The sequence below is a fragment of the Ctenopharyngodon idella genome, chromosome 14, assembly GCF_019924925.1.
Source record: "Ctenopharyngodon idella isolate HZGC_01 chromosome 14, HZGC01, whole genome shotgun sequence".
NCBI lineage: Eukaryota > Metazoa > Chordata > Actinopteri > Cypriniformes > Xenocyprididae > Ctenopharyngodon > Ctenopharyngodon idella.
Genome location: NC_067233.1, coordinates 11,583,795 through 11,597,843, shown reverse-complemented (window position 1 = coordinate 11,597,843; position 14,049 = coordinate 11,583,795). Strand labels below are relative to the sequence as shown.

The following is a 14,049-nucleotide window of genomic DNA, read 5'->3' as shown; positions in this document are numbered from 1 at the left end:
TGGTTCCCCACTGAGGGCCAGAGCGCGCCACCTCATGCATTAAGATTTTTAAACACACAAACAAACCACTTTTATGATTTATTTTTACACAAAATCTGTTGCTCCATCAATATTCAATAAAAACTTTTTTTTTTTTTCCTGCAATCATATGATTGATTTTTTCTACTTATATGAGAGTAGTGAAAAGCACATTTTTCTTAAGGTGTGCCTTTAGCCCTGTTGTACCCTACAACAGACACAAGACTTTGTTACAAAGACAAACCTCACTTTCAACCATTTAATTGAGACATGCAATTACCAAGTACTACTGAGAGCTCACACCTCCTTTAATGATATAAATTACACTTTCATGGATTATGCAAGGTTTATTTTCAGTAAACTCTGCTTTTAGTTTAGTGGATTTAAACGCTTCCTAATGCAAATATAAAAATACTGTGTTTTATTCCTGGCATTAAAGGATTTCTTTCTCATCCTGAGCCACTTAAGAGCATAAATTGATGCTGTGTGACCAGTGGAATCCTCCTGGCTGACACAGCCCTCACTTCAGAGCACACCTCTGAGATACTCTTGCTTAGCAAAGAGGCTTGTCATTTCGTTTATGCCAGCATAGAGAGAGAGGGGGGAGAGAGAAGATGCCTCCTCCGGTCTTCACTCTGACTGTGCCAAATAAGTGTTGATGTGCAACTGGGTGAAGCAGGGCTGACAGTGCCCCACCGCTAATCCGGAGTTAGCGTTCGGATGGCTTCTCTCCCAGCAGAGGTAAATACCTGGGCGTAAGACAGAGATAAGAGCAGCAGTGGGTTTTAGCATCTTCTGCTGAAAAAGGTTTTTCCCTAATTATTTCCTTTTTTGGAGCATCGAAGGCTGCAACGCTCTGAATAAAAACCCACAGAACCACAAGTACAGTCAGGAAGCGCTCAACATGTAAACACGCATAAACTCTAAAGAAAGTACTAAAGAATCATTTTTTGTATATTAGGTACAAATTAGTGCATGAAAATAGAGCACTTTAAGAAATGTACTTTTTTTTTTTTCACCTGGGTAGTTTGAGGAGGCAAAGTCCTTACATTTTTTTTATATACTGTATATCAAATGTAAATTTATGTCAGTTATTCTTAATTTTCCTGGTTAAATAAACATTACATAAAAAAGAGAGACCAAATACAATTCTATTTTGTATTTTGTATTTCTTTTGCAATAACTATGTAATGTTCTTAATATCTTTATAAAACCCAGTATAAATTTCATCAAGTTAGTGTTTTTACACGCTTTCACATTTATTCCAAAATAATAACTAAAGGCAGTAACAATTTAAACAATATATTTTATTTGTGAACTAATGTTCAGCTTTCTTTTTAATAGTCAACTTATTTTCAGCAGTCATCAATCTCGTACACACTGGTCATAGACACAGAGATGTACCTTTAATTTTCCCAAGTTGACTGCAAAAAATTCCCACAGTCATCATGTTTTCAGGCCATTTCAAGTTTGATTTTGACGTGACATAAATCGGTGAAATAAGTTGTTTACTTACTTTTTAATTAGTCTTCCCATTAACGCCATCATTGTCTTCATTCAGGCCCATGAGAACACGCATGAAAACAATAGGCAGAATTTTTGCGTGAACCAATCATATCCAATCATAACCGATCATATCCAGTCAAAGAGCAATGGAGACATTGCCTCCTCTCACGTGACTTTCCCCCATTCATTCTCAATTACCTTGCATGCTTTAAGGCCCGTTCACACCAACAACGATAACTGCGTCCACACCAATGAATGGTAATGGTCTGTTTATTGATTCTAAGCTCATGTGCTGCAGTATGTTGCATTTACGTGGTTTTAACCAGTAGATGTCCTCAGCATGCTATGTTTTGCGTGAATAGCTAGTGTAATCATCCAATCTAACAGTGAATTTAGCTGACGTAGCCAATATAGTAGAATAAAAACAATGCCTAGTCTTTTTCACCGCAACTTCAAAGGAAGCAAGACAATGTTGTCGAAACTAGTGCTGGATCTCTGAGGTAATTTTATGTTAGACTGTTTGCTAGCCTGGCATAATGATCTCATCGTTAATAATTCTTACCATTTATTATGAAGTTATAACAAATTGTTTTTCATATATCCATTTTCTTTAAAGTATCCTTGAAAATGGGGTTTGACTTGTCAAACAGTGGTGGCTTTTCCTGGAACCCGATTAACTTCTCTGTAATGTCGTCTGCCATTTTAAATGCGAGAGCCCTTAAATTAGAATGGATCTGATTGGCTGTCAGTGTTCTATCGTTCAACAGCTGGAAAAAAAATTGTTCTGAAAGTAATCCCAATGATATTGTTTCTCTATGTCGTTATAGCTGTGGTGTGGAAAGTGCGATTCTTTTATATTTAGAACTATTTTTTAGAACTTAGATCATTGTCTTTATAGTTATTGTTCTTGGTGTGAATGGGCCTTTAGGGGTTCTGTTTGAACTCAATGAGGAGAGAGGAGGCATTCCTCCTGCTGTAACTTCACCTGTGGGTGTCGCTGTTGGACACTGTTACTTTACAAAAACAAGTGACTTTTTTTTATTATTTTTATTTTTTTACGAATTTTAACATCACAATTTGTAATATTTTCATCGTTTTATTTTTTGTAATATTGATTATTTTCTTTGATTATTTTCTTTGAGGAGATACTGCCTCCCTTGCCTCCTTGGAGGAAATGCCCCTGAGATAAACTAATACAACCTTTTTTTTTTTTTTTTTAAATAAATATACATTTGTATTCAAAACATTCATATGTATAATTGTAATTTATTACTCATTTGGCAGAAACTTTTACCCAAAGCAATTTACGGTGAATTTACAATGATGCTCCTGAACCCCAAAGTGCACAACAGCAGAATTTACAAATAAACCATTTCCAGCACAACATAATGCACACCAGAATTCACAACACACACACACACACACACACACACATACACACACAAAATAAGCCACAACAAAACAGATCAAAGTCTCAACAAAATGGAAATGCCTCCGACATATGATTACTAACGATGATTTAGAAATGATTCATATTGAAATTCAGGTGATGTTTGGGTATGCAGTGTGTGTACACTATGTACAGGCAGGGACGCCACTGTCAGTGTACATGTGTTTTTATACACACAAATCTTAAATCAGGGCCTTGATGTCAGATATATGTTGCATGCTCACAAATGTCAAAAAGTACAGCAGATTACATGCTTTCCTTTATGTAATTTATCTTAGTTTTAACCCCACACATAGAGGTTACTACTAACCACTTCATTTCCAGGTTCAAAGAAGCAGTTAATTCTAGTCTGTTCAATTATAGATATGCCCTGTAGATAAACCATCTTCAAACGTGACTGTAGGGCGCTATTATGACTTCACAATTTGTCTAAAATACACCCACCTCTGCCTCAACTCACCTAAGAGCTGTTGTGTCGGAACTGCGGAGCTGTCAGATGCTTGATATTTTTCTTTTGGGGCCTGTTTGTCAGAAGAGCATCTCTTGTTATTTGGGAAATATTTGAAATGAGAAAAGGCTGTAGACACAGATTATAAATGAAAACACTTATTGAACTCTGCATGCAATCCGTCATGAGGCACTGACAGCCAGAGGTAAGCACTGAAGTGACGTTTAAATCAAAGAGTGTTGCACTGGGACTAAAGTATCAGACTTTTATCTAATCCTAATCTCAGGGTATAAGCCATTGACTTATACCCACTTAGAGAGAGAGAGAAAGAGAGAGAGAGAGAGAGAGAGAGAGAGAGGGAGAGAGAGAGAGAGAATATATAGCTAAATCTGCAACACTGGTTGATGAACAGTATCAAATTATTGCCATATATATTTAAGCACAATCTCATGGCAATACCTAACTGTTACATTTTGGTGAATTGGTGGCTAATTCATATTAAATTTTATGAATTTTATGATCTCATTCGTAAGTTCTTGTATGAACTGTTCTTTTTCTCCTAACATTCATACAAATTCATACAAAATCGCCACCTTGTAAATGTTTACTTTTTTCTAAAAAAAAACAGATGAGTTCACGTCATGTGAATTCATGATTCACCTCGTAAATTCTTACTTTTTCCCTAACATTCATACAAATTCACATCGTATGAATTCATATTTCATACGAAATTGCCACCTTGTAAATGTTTACTTTATTCTATTAATCATACAAATGAACATCAAACGAATTCATACGAAATCTCAGCCTCATAAATGTTTACTTTTTTCTAAAAATAATACAAATTCATATAGAATTGCCACATTGCAGATGCTTACTCTTTTTTTTTTTTCTAAAAATTGTACGAATTTACATTGCACAAATTCATATGACATCTCAACTTCAAAATAGTTACGCTTTCCCGTGAGATTGGGTTGAATATTTTTAGTATTCATGTGCTGTATGTCTTAGACAAAAGTCTCCCTTTTGTGGTTAAGAAAAAGAAAGCAGATAAAGATTGCAATGGGAAAGAGAAAGAGATACAGATATAAATAATATGTTTATGTAAGATCACAGAGCATCATTCCTTGTTTTTTTAAATAGCTGTGCTCCCCCCTTGTGTATTGCCCTGAGTGCAGAGACCACAGGGGGTCTAGCATCTCTGTTTTTTAGCTGTTCCTTTGCTCTCTGCTTTCCTTTTATGGCCTAAAGACATCCATTAAAAAAAAAAAAAAAAAATTCACAGAAGGGACTGAAGATGGTCCCCTGGTGCCTGGGAAACAGTTTTGATTTTGTAAACACACAGCATAACATGTCAAGTATGTATTGGTGGTAGAACGTGTATTAAATGTGAACATGTTGAATGACTTGTGTTTGTTGTGTTGCAGATTGATAATCTCCATTAATTCACTTTAAAAATAGGTGTACTTTAGAAGCGAGCAAGTTTAAAATCTGTTAAAAAAGCAACAAAGGCAGAAAAAGAAACACTTAAAAGAAATTCATTCAAACGCAAATCTCAAAAAAAAAAAATCAAAGAATCCAAAGGGCCTGGATAATATTATCCTAAGAAACAAACAGAAAAAAATTCAGCTTCTGACAGTTTTCTTTTACTTGGAACTTTGAAGACAAGCTGAGCAGAGAGTGGCTTAGGGAAAGAGCGCCCAGAATCACAGCCCACAAACACCTGAATTATGCTGTTTAATCATAACTACTGCATTTTCTACATGTGAAGAACATTCATAACTTCTTCTATACAGGATTTACTTCCTTTTCCTCCCCAACCTGCTTGGAAACAAACCCTCTGGCACTTCCTGTAAGATTTGCAAGTGTTGAGTAGACTACATGCAATTCACCTTTCTCATTTGTCGCAATCACAATATACAGTTGGCCTCAAAAATTTACATACCCCTTGCAGAATCTAGAAAAATGTGAATCATTTTAACAAAATAAGAAGGATCATGAAAATTGCATGTTATTTTTTATTTAGTACTGTCCTGAATAAACTATTTCACATAACAGTTGTTTACATAAAGTCCACAAGACAAAAAAATTGCTGAATTTATAAAAACGACCCTGTTCAAAAGTTTACATACCCTTGATTCTTAAAACAGTGTGGTTACCTAGATGATCCAGGACTGTTTTTTTGTTTTTTGTTTTTTTCCCTTGTTTGTTCTGAACAGTTAAACTGAGCTCTGTTCTTCAGAAAAATCCTCCAGGTCCTGCAGATTCTTCAGTTTTCCAGCATCTTTTGCATATTTGAACCCTTTCCAGCAGTGACTATATGATTTTGAGATCCATCTTTTCACACTGAGGACAACCGAGGGACTCAAACACAACTATTAAACAAGGTTCAAACATTCACTGATGCTCCAGAAGGAAACACGACGCATTAAGAGTTGGGGATGTAAACTTTTTGAATTAGATGAACAGAATAAATTGTACTTTTTTTTGTCTTCTGGGAAATCTTTTGTAGCTTCCAAAGGGCAGAACTAAATGAAAAAATATGTTCTTTAAACAAAATAAAAAAAACTTGCACATCGACTTCTTGTTCAAAAGTTTTCACCCCTGACTCTTAACGCATCGTGTTTCCTTCTGGCGCATCAGTGAATGTTTGCAGCTTTTGTAATAGTTTTGTCTGAGTCCCTCAGTTGTCCTCAGCGTGAAAAAATGGATCTTAAAATCATATAGTCACTGCTGGAAAGGGTTCAAATATGCAAAAGATGCTGGAAATCTGAAGAATCTGCAGGACCTGAAGGATTTTTCTGAAGAACAGAGCTCAGTTTAACTGCTCAGAACAAACAAGGGACTCATGAACAACCATCACAAAACAAAAAAACAGTCGTGGATCATCCAGGTAATGACACACAGTATTAAGAATCAAGGGTATGTAAACTTTTGAATGGGGTCATTTTTATAAATTCTGCTATTTTTTGTCTTGTGGACTTTATGTAAACAACTGTTATGTGAAATAGTTTATTAAGGACAGTACTAAATAAAAAATAACATGCAGTTTTCATGATACTTCTTATTTTGTTAAAATGATTAACATTTTTGCAGATTCTGCAAGGGGTATGTAAACTTTTGAGCTCAACTGTATATACATGAAAAATCCAGAATAAACCAGCATGAATTCCATGGTGGTCCATGCTGGTTTATATTGGTTAGAGCTGGTATAGTGCTAGTTTAGCTGGTGAACCAGCATAGTCTTGCTGTTCTCAAGCAAACCAGCAAGCCAGCATCCCATGTTGGTCCAGGCATGCAAAACATGCTGTTTTTTATAGCAGGGTCACAATTAAATCTTTTGATTAATACTAATATACCTACAGAACATACAAGTGACCTTTATGTTTAACACACTTAAAACGCATAATGAGATGTTCTTGACCCGCAAAACTACATTTTCTCTGCAGCCCCTAAAAGAACAAACAAATCCAGCAAACTGTACAAACCTAATTCTGGATAATCTTTCATGTCAAGATAAGCTAAGGGTAGTAATAACTTCCATATCTGTGCATTACACAGTGGAGATTAGTCATATGTTTGCCTTTTCCATTAATGTTGTGTACCCGTATGCGTATTTCGTCTGAGTTGAAGAAGTGGATGAAGTGCACTGATTCCAACAATCAAGGCCGATGGGCCAGCCAGTGCCATTTAATCTTTCACAACAAATTATTCCCTCTGTTTATTTGCCTCCGCAGCTCCCCTCATCTCCTCCTTCCATCCCCCGCAGTATTTTGAGGAATGCAATTTCAGAGAGAATGAAAGGGCAATGTTTTGTTTGATTCAATCAGTATTGAATTGAACTGGATCAAATGAGAGTCCATTATCTGAAGGCACTGTTTGTCTGTTGGCGTAATGAGGGCCCTGTTCACACGCTGGTGTCTCAAACACCACATCTGTCCAACTGTTTCAGCGCAATAGACCTTTTATTACCACTGTGATGATAATCTTGTTGTTTTGTGCGATAATTGTATCAAATAATCTCCATTTCACAGAGACAAAGACTCAGTGGTGATGGGATGCCCTGAAGTTCTCAGTGAGCTAAAGCTGCAGTATTGTCTCATGTCCTCCTGAGGCACAACAAACATTCAAACTCAACATGGATTGACAAACTGTGCTGTGACACTTCAATCAACATCTCCAAACAGTGGTAAGCATCTGTGGAGGGATGACATACACCCTGTCATATAAATTTGATTGGATGATCATTAAAAATTACAGTACAATACAATAGAAAAAAATGGTCACACATTGTATTGCTATAAATACATTTTGGTTTGACTGCATATTATATATATATATATATATATATATATATATATATATATGAAGACTTCAGATGCAAAAGCCTCTAAGTGCCATCTGAAATTCTAAAATGAGCATCTTGTATTTAGGTTCAGTAATTTCACAATTTCATATTGAAATAACTGACCATAAGTATATATATATATATATATATATATATATATATATATATGTGTGTGTGTGTGTATATGTATGTATATATATATATATATATATATATATATATATATATATAACCACACACACACACACACACACACATACACACACTTGTAAGTGAAATCTCAGCAAAGTAACCCTTAGTGTCTACAGTTCCTAATACATTATTATTATTTAGTTTAAATAATAACAGAGTTTACACCTGATGAATATCAGTTGTGCCAATCAGCATTAATAATGACAGGGAATATGCTGAATAGCTGAATACTGGATTTTTTATTTTATTTCAATTACATATGAAAGTAAAATACAAATGTGTTTTAGTCAACAGTCTTCTATTGAAGTAAAAGTAGCAAATTGATCAAAAACTGAATAAATAACATTTGGAACGTAGAAAATGGAATAAGGCTTCAGTGCAGTACATTGATTAGATACACTGTAATCGATTGTGATTGAATAACAACAAAGTCATGTTTTATATTGATAGAAAAAGAATTATCAGCTTAAGTCAGTTGAGAATTCTACTTGAAACCCTGTATTAGCTTTTGCTTATGCTAGCAAGTTCATATATTGAATTTTTAAAAACAATGAAGAGGTTTATGATAAAAAAGCAGTTCGATGTATTATCTTGCTTACTGTTATTACCTTGTCAGTTCATAACAATAGACCCATGTTTGCAGTTGTGCCACCATTTGAGGATATACAAATTGCTGGACAAAAGTTTTTTGACATAAAACTATGCCATAGCATTTTATTTTGAATTTCTTCTTATTAAAACACCATATTAAATAGCTTAAATAGTCTGTTGCGTCACCTGACATTTTGGTGGTTTAAGATGCCAAAACATAAAATAATATTTATTATTTGAATATACTAAAAGTATATTTTTAGTATACTAAAAGTATACTAAGCTTTTACGTTTAAAGCTGAAAACTCATTTCTTTAAAAGACATTTCTGTTAGAGCTCACAAGAGGGCACGAGGATGTGGGTGAAAACAGGAGAAGGGTGGTGTGCTAACACTTCTTCAAATGCACTTAGGGGACAGTGGGATGTCCTCTATCTGCTTATTCTAATTACTGTGAGATCCGTCTTGTTATATGTTTCCCCAAGTCACTCTGTTATAGGCCTTTACAAAAATCAACGTAGCACAGAAACTGATTGCATTTGGGCTGTTGTTATTGTAGTATCTATCTATTAGTTGGCAGTAATTATTGAATGTCACATGTAGCTGTATTGCTACTTAAATAACACTTTACAATAAGTTCTCATTTCTTAACATTACTTAAGTGTAACTTTGCCGATTTTCAAACCACTTTGCATTGTTACAATGTCGGTAGTATACATACAGTAAATAAACAATGTTTACTCATTCTACATATTACCTGGAAAGAGAAATGTATTTGTCAGTAAAAGTCATTTTGACAGCTCCAGGGCTTTCGTGAAAAATACAGTTGTTTATGTTAGCTCATAGTACTTTAACTTATGTTAACAGAAACAACATTTGATTTTAGAAATGTTTTAGTAAATGCTGAATTAAGATAAACTAAGATTAATAAATGCTCTAGAAGTATTGTTCATTGTTAGTTTGTGTTAACTAATGTTAACAAAAGAGTCCTTATTGTAGTAATGCAGAATTATTAGGCCGTAATGAATGTATTATAATCAATAGTGATTCACTTTAGAATACTGTTCCATCATTAATGAATAACTACAAAAGAACAAATGAGTAATGCATTATTAACATTCTTGTTACTACTATTAACTATTAAGAAACTTGGATTAACTAATTAGTGAGTAATAATACTCAGTTGAATGTGGTAGTTCACTATTAGCTAATCAGTAACTACTATTTTTCATACCTCCCAGAGAACTACAAAGAACTACTATATACAGGTTCATAATTAATGTGAATAATGCATAATGTATAATTAATTCTAAAGTGAAGATCATGGTAACCCACTAGTAATGACTCAAGTATTACCAAATCCTTGAGAAGGAATTATTTGGATCAGTATTCTAAAGTGAAAAGCATCAAAACTCTCTAATATTGACTGGAGTCATTGTAAGCTTTGGAGGTTTTTGTAAAGTTTTGGATAGTAAAGACTCAAGTGTTACATTTCCTTCTAAAGGAATTACTAATTATTTGGATCATTATTCTAAAGTGAAGATCATGGTAACCCCTAGTAATGACTTAAGTGTTACCAAATCCATCGGAAGTTATTACTATCCAAAACCTTAAAGGGTTAGTTCACCAAAAAATGAAAATTCTGTCATTAATTGCTTACTATCATGTCGTTCCACACCTGTAAGTCCTTCGTTCATCTTCGGAAGACAAATTTAATATATTTTTGATGAAATCCGAGATGTATATGACTCGTCCATACAGTAGACAGCAATACAATCGCACTTTCAAGGTCCAGAAAGGTACTAAAGACATCGTCAAAACAGTCTACGTGACTGCAGTGGTTCAACCTTAATTTTATGAAGCGACGAGAATACTTTTTGTACGCAAAAACAAAACAAAAATAATGACTTTATTCAACAATCTCTTATCTTCCCTGTCATTATCCTTACGCAGGTGACGCAGTAAGCACAGTAAAGGCTTCCGTGTTTATGTCCGAACGCCGGCTCAGTATTGGCCAAAGCTGATCACGTGAGCAGCACGACGCATGTGTGTGTTCCTGACGCAGGATCTGGCCAATAACGAGTCGTCGTTCTTACGTAGAACTTGCCAATATTCGAAACAGCGTGCAAACACAAGACAATACCTGACGACACAAACACAGGCAGGAACTTAAATACACAGAGATGATTAACTAAAAGACGAACAGCTGTGATGACAGTGTTAGTGTCCATGGTGACTCATGAGTGGCAGGAAACTAGAACAAAGGAACACATGTGATGAATGAAAACAAACAGAAAGTCCATGAAAACTAAAACAAACTGAACATTACTGTGACACTGTCATTGTAAAAGAAAGCGCAGCTTAGACGTTCTGTCTGTCATATTTTAATTCTCGAAAGAAGAAAGAAAAGAATACAGGGTCAGAACATCATTAAATGATTAAATGATGACGATGATGATTTTAGATTTACTCAAAAATGCAGTTTTTTTTTGTCATCTGACCACTCATGAGTAGTTTGGTTAATGTTCTCTGAGCCCCTGGAATTTTTTTAAATTCAAGCTGGCAGCCGGTACCTCACAAGTCAGCACAGCCCCCCAGACAAGCACCCCTGAATGAGCAATGCAGCAGCCCTCAAAGAGGCCTGTGAATGTGTCACGCCTCTCAGCTCAAACACGGCTTGAAGCTGACACCGAAATGGCAAACGGAACAGGTCAGTTCGGCATTAGCCTCCAGTTACAACAGCACCACGCTCCCATGAAGAGCAATTACACACTCCTGAGCAAAGAATACCTTGGCATTACTTCTGGGCCATTATAGAACGTGAATGACAGACTTTTCAGCAAACAAAGAAAGGACTTACTTTAAAAGTAGGAGAAAGCAGACTTACTGAATCTTTCTCTGAGAATAAGCGTGCAAGACTAATACAAGTCCTTCAACCCTTCAAGCATACATTTTGAATAAGTCTTTGGTCTCACACTTAAAATGCAGCAGGCCAGACTTGAATACTCTGAATGCAAACCCAGGCTCTGTACATCGGTGGCTCCTGTAAAGAGATCATTAGCTTTGAAGAGGCTTAGTTTACCTTCAACTTTACACCTAACCTGGAGGTAGCTATCAGTGTCATAATTTATATTTTCATGAAATCTCTTTCATATTTCACTGTTTAATGGAAATGATCAGTTGCTGTAAAATAATTACCTTAGCAGTTACAGTGGCCCACAGAAAGTATTTGGACACTGAAGCCAAACTGATGCCATAAGATAGCGGATACGATAGCGAAATACCAAACCAAGTGGTATTTATTTAAAAGAAAGATTTTTTTTTTTTTTTTCATTTTTATAATTATACACTGTTCAAATTTAAGACAAATTATTGGAAAACCTTCAAGTTGCCAAACGCATGTCCATTGTTGATGTGATGAACTACAGCTGTGTAAACTCGCAGTGAAATTAAGCCTTAATTTTGAAAACTGTATTTATAATATGTTTAAGCGATTTTGGTTGGGCTCATTAGACAATTTCATGTTTCTCTCTCTTTTTGACCTCCCAAAAAACTTGTTTATTGCTATGCAACATAGGGCCTGTTTACACCTGGTCACTTCATGCATTTTTACTGATCAGATAGCTATCTGATTTATCAAAATGATTCCATTTACACTTGGCCACATAAATGTGTCTCTGCAAAACGGATATAAATCTGATCTTCAATTCCTGCACTATATGCAGATTTAATGGAGTTCACATCACTGAAAGAAATGAGCTGCATTTTATTGATCAACAGTTAATTTCAAAATAAAAGACCGCAATAGGAGAGAGCGTGGCAACAGAACTGGTAAGATCATTTAGTCTCATTACTTTTAATGAAGATGATTGTGTTTTGAGTGTCTATGACTTACTTTTAGTTTCATTTGTGGCAGTTTGTGCGTCGACTTGCTGAAGAGATACTCAGATGCTCATCTGCGGCGACGCATATTGCAGTAGCGCTGTCCTATCTGGCTATAACGTCATATAGCCTAAAACACGCTCTCACACATTTATTTTTTTTAGCATTTATGGGAGGAGTAAAATTTACATATGTGGTTTCAACAACCAGATGCATTTAGACTTGTTCAGTTTTGACTAGAATGCATCCCAGTCAGACCACCTCCTGAAGTGGTTTGAGTAATCGGATTTAAATCCGTCTCGAATACGTTTTGGAGGGCATTTACACCTGGTCTTTTCACAATCGTATAGCTATGCGATCAGAGAAAACGCATGAAGTGACCAGGTGAAAACAGGCCCATAATGTAACAAATTATGCATATCATCTGTGTAATTGATGTTTTATCTATGTATCTTATTCTCATGCAGCTACAGTGAATACAGTTCGTACACAAAAATGCTAAATTGTACCATCAACTTTCACAATAACAACTTAAGATCAATAACAAATTATTTCTGCCATACATTTTTAATTGGCATCCCCAGCTCAGAAAGCTTGGGTTTAAAGAAAGTCTCATGTTTTAGATTAGTAATCATTACTTTCTATAATGTTCATGGGCAGTCAATTTGTAAATACAGAGTTCAGGCATGAAACTCTAACCGAACGCTGATTAGTTCTTTCTATGCTGTGGCACCAGCCAATCAGAAGTATTTCCAAATCCACGCAACCATATATAGTGTACCCTAGCCTGCGATCGACAAGCTGCGCAATGTGAAAGCTCTGTTATCCCTCCTCCTCCCCAGCTCCACCTGTAGAGATCTGCTATGGGGGTTCTACCATTCTTGCGGCAGCCTTTTATTTGTTGTTTTATTTGACTAAACTGAACAAATTTGTATTTGTTCAGCAGCAGCAGCAGCGTAGCAGATCTTGTACGCCAAAATCAAGCCACGTATACTTCATGCCCCATGCCAATAAATGCTGGTTGAATTTAATCCACTCCGAGAGTTGTCATGACTGAAATACAATTATTCAGAAACTAAAAAGTTAGCTCTAAGACAATTTGTTTGCAGATGCCACTCTGTTTGATATTTTGTTATTTAAATACAACAACATTCATGTATGTTTATGTTTCCATAGCATCCAAATACTTGCTGTGGCTGCTGTATAAATGTGACGTGATGCTACAATCATGTGAATGAGAACAGCAACCCCTTAATAAATGGATCACAATCATCAAGGACAACAATAATCCAGGAACACTGTCTGCTTCAATAGACCGGCACCTGTAAATATTACATTGAATACACTCTTGCTTTCGGAACACTCTGAACATACCATATGATCAGAGAGGCCTCTGATCTGTTTGATCTTACATCTATTCCCTGTGTTGTTGGGATGTAAGATCTTCCTGGATGACTGTGAGACCTGTATTCATTTCAGCCTTTGCAGGAAGACCTACAAATGCAAATATTCCATTCACTTATTGTAACTAATCAGCTCAACGATCACTTGCATGAAGGTGAAAGGTCATGGATCCTGACATGTACATTCAACTGACAGCCTTTCGACTCCACAGA

The 14,049-nt window shown here is 35.6% G+C and overlaps 1 long non-coding RNA gene across 1 annotated transcript; it reads right to left on the bottom strand.

Annotated features, from left to right (window-relative positions):
• Nucleotides 1-305: 305 nt before the first annotated feature.
• On the bottom strand, nucleotides 306-3,619 carry LOC127494542 (uncharacterized). The gene is made up of 2 exons (XR_007924903.1): nucleotides 3,435-3,619; nucleotides 306-767 (listed from the first exon to the last, which is right to left on the bottom strand). It is a non-coding gene; the product is annotated as an uncharacterized LOC127494542 (long non-coding RNA).
• Between the last annotated feature and the right edge of the window lie 10,430 nt (nucleotides 3,620-14,049).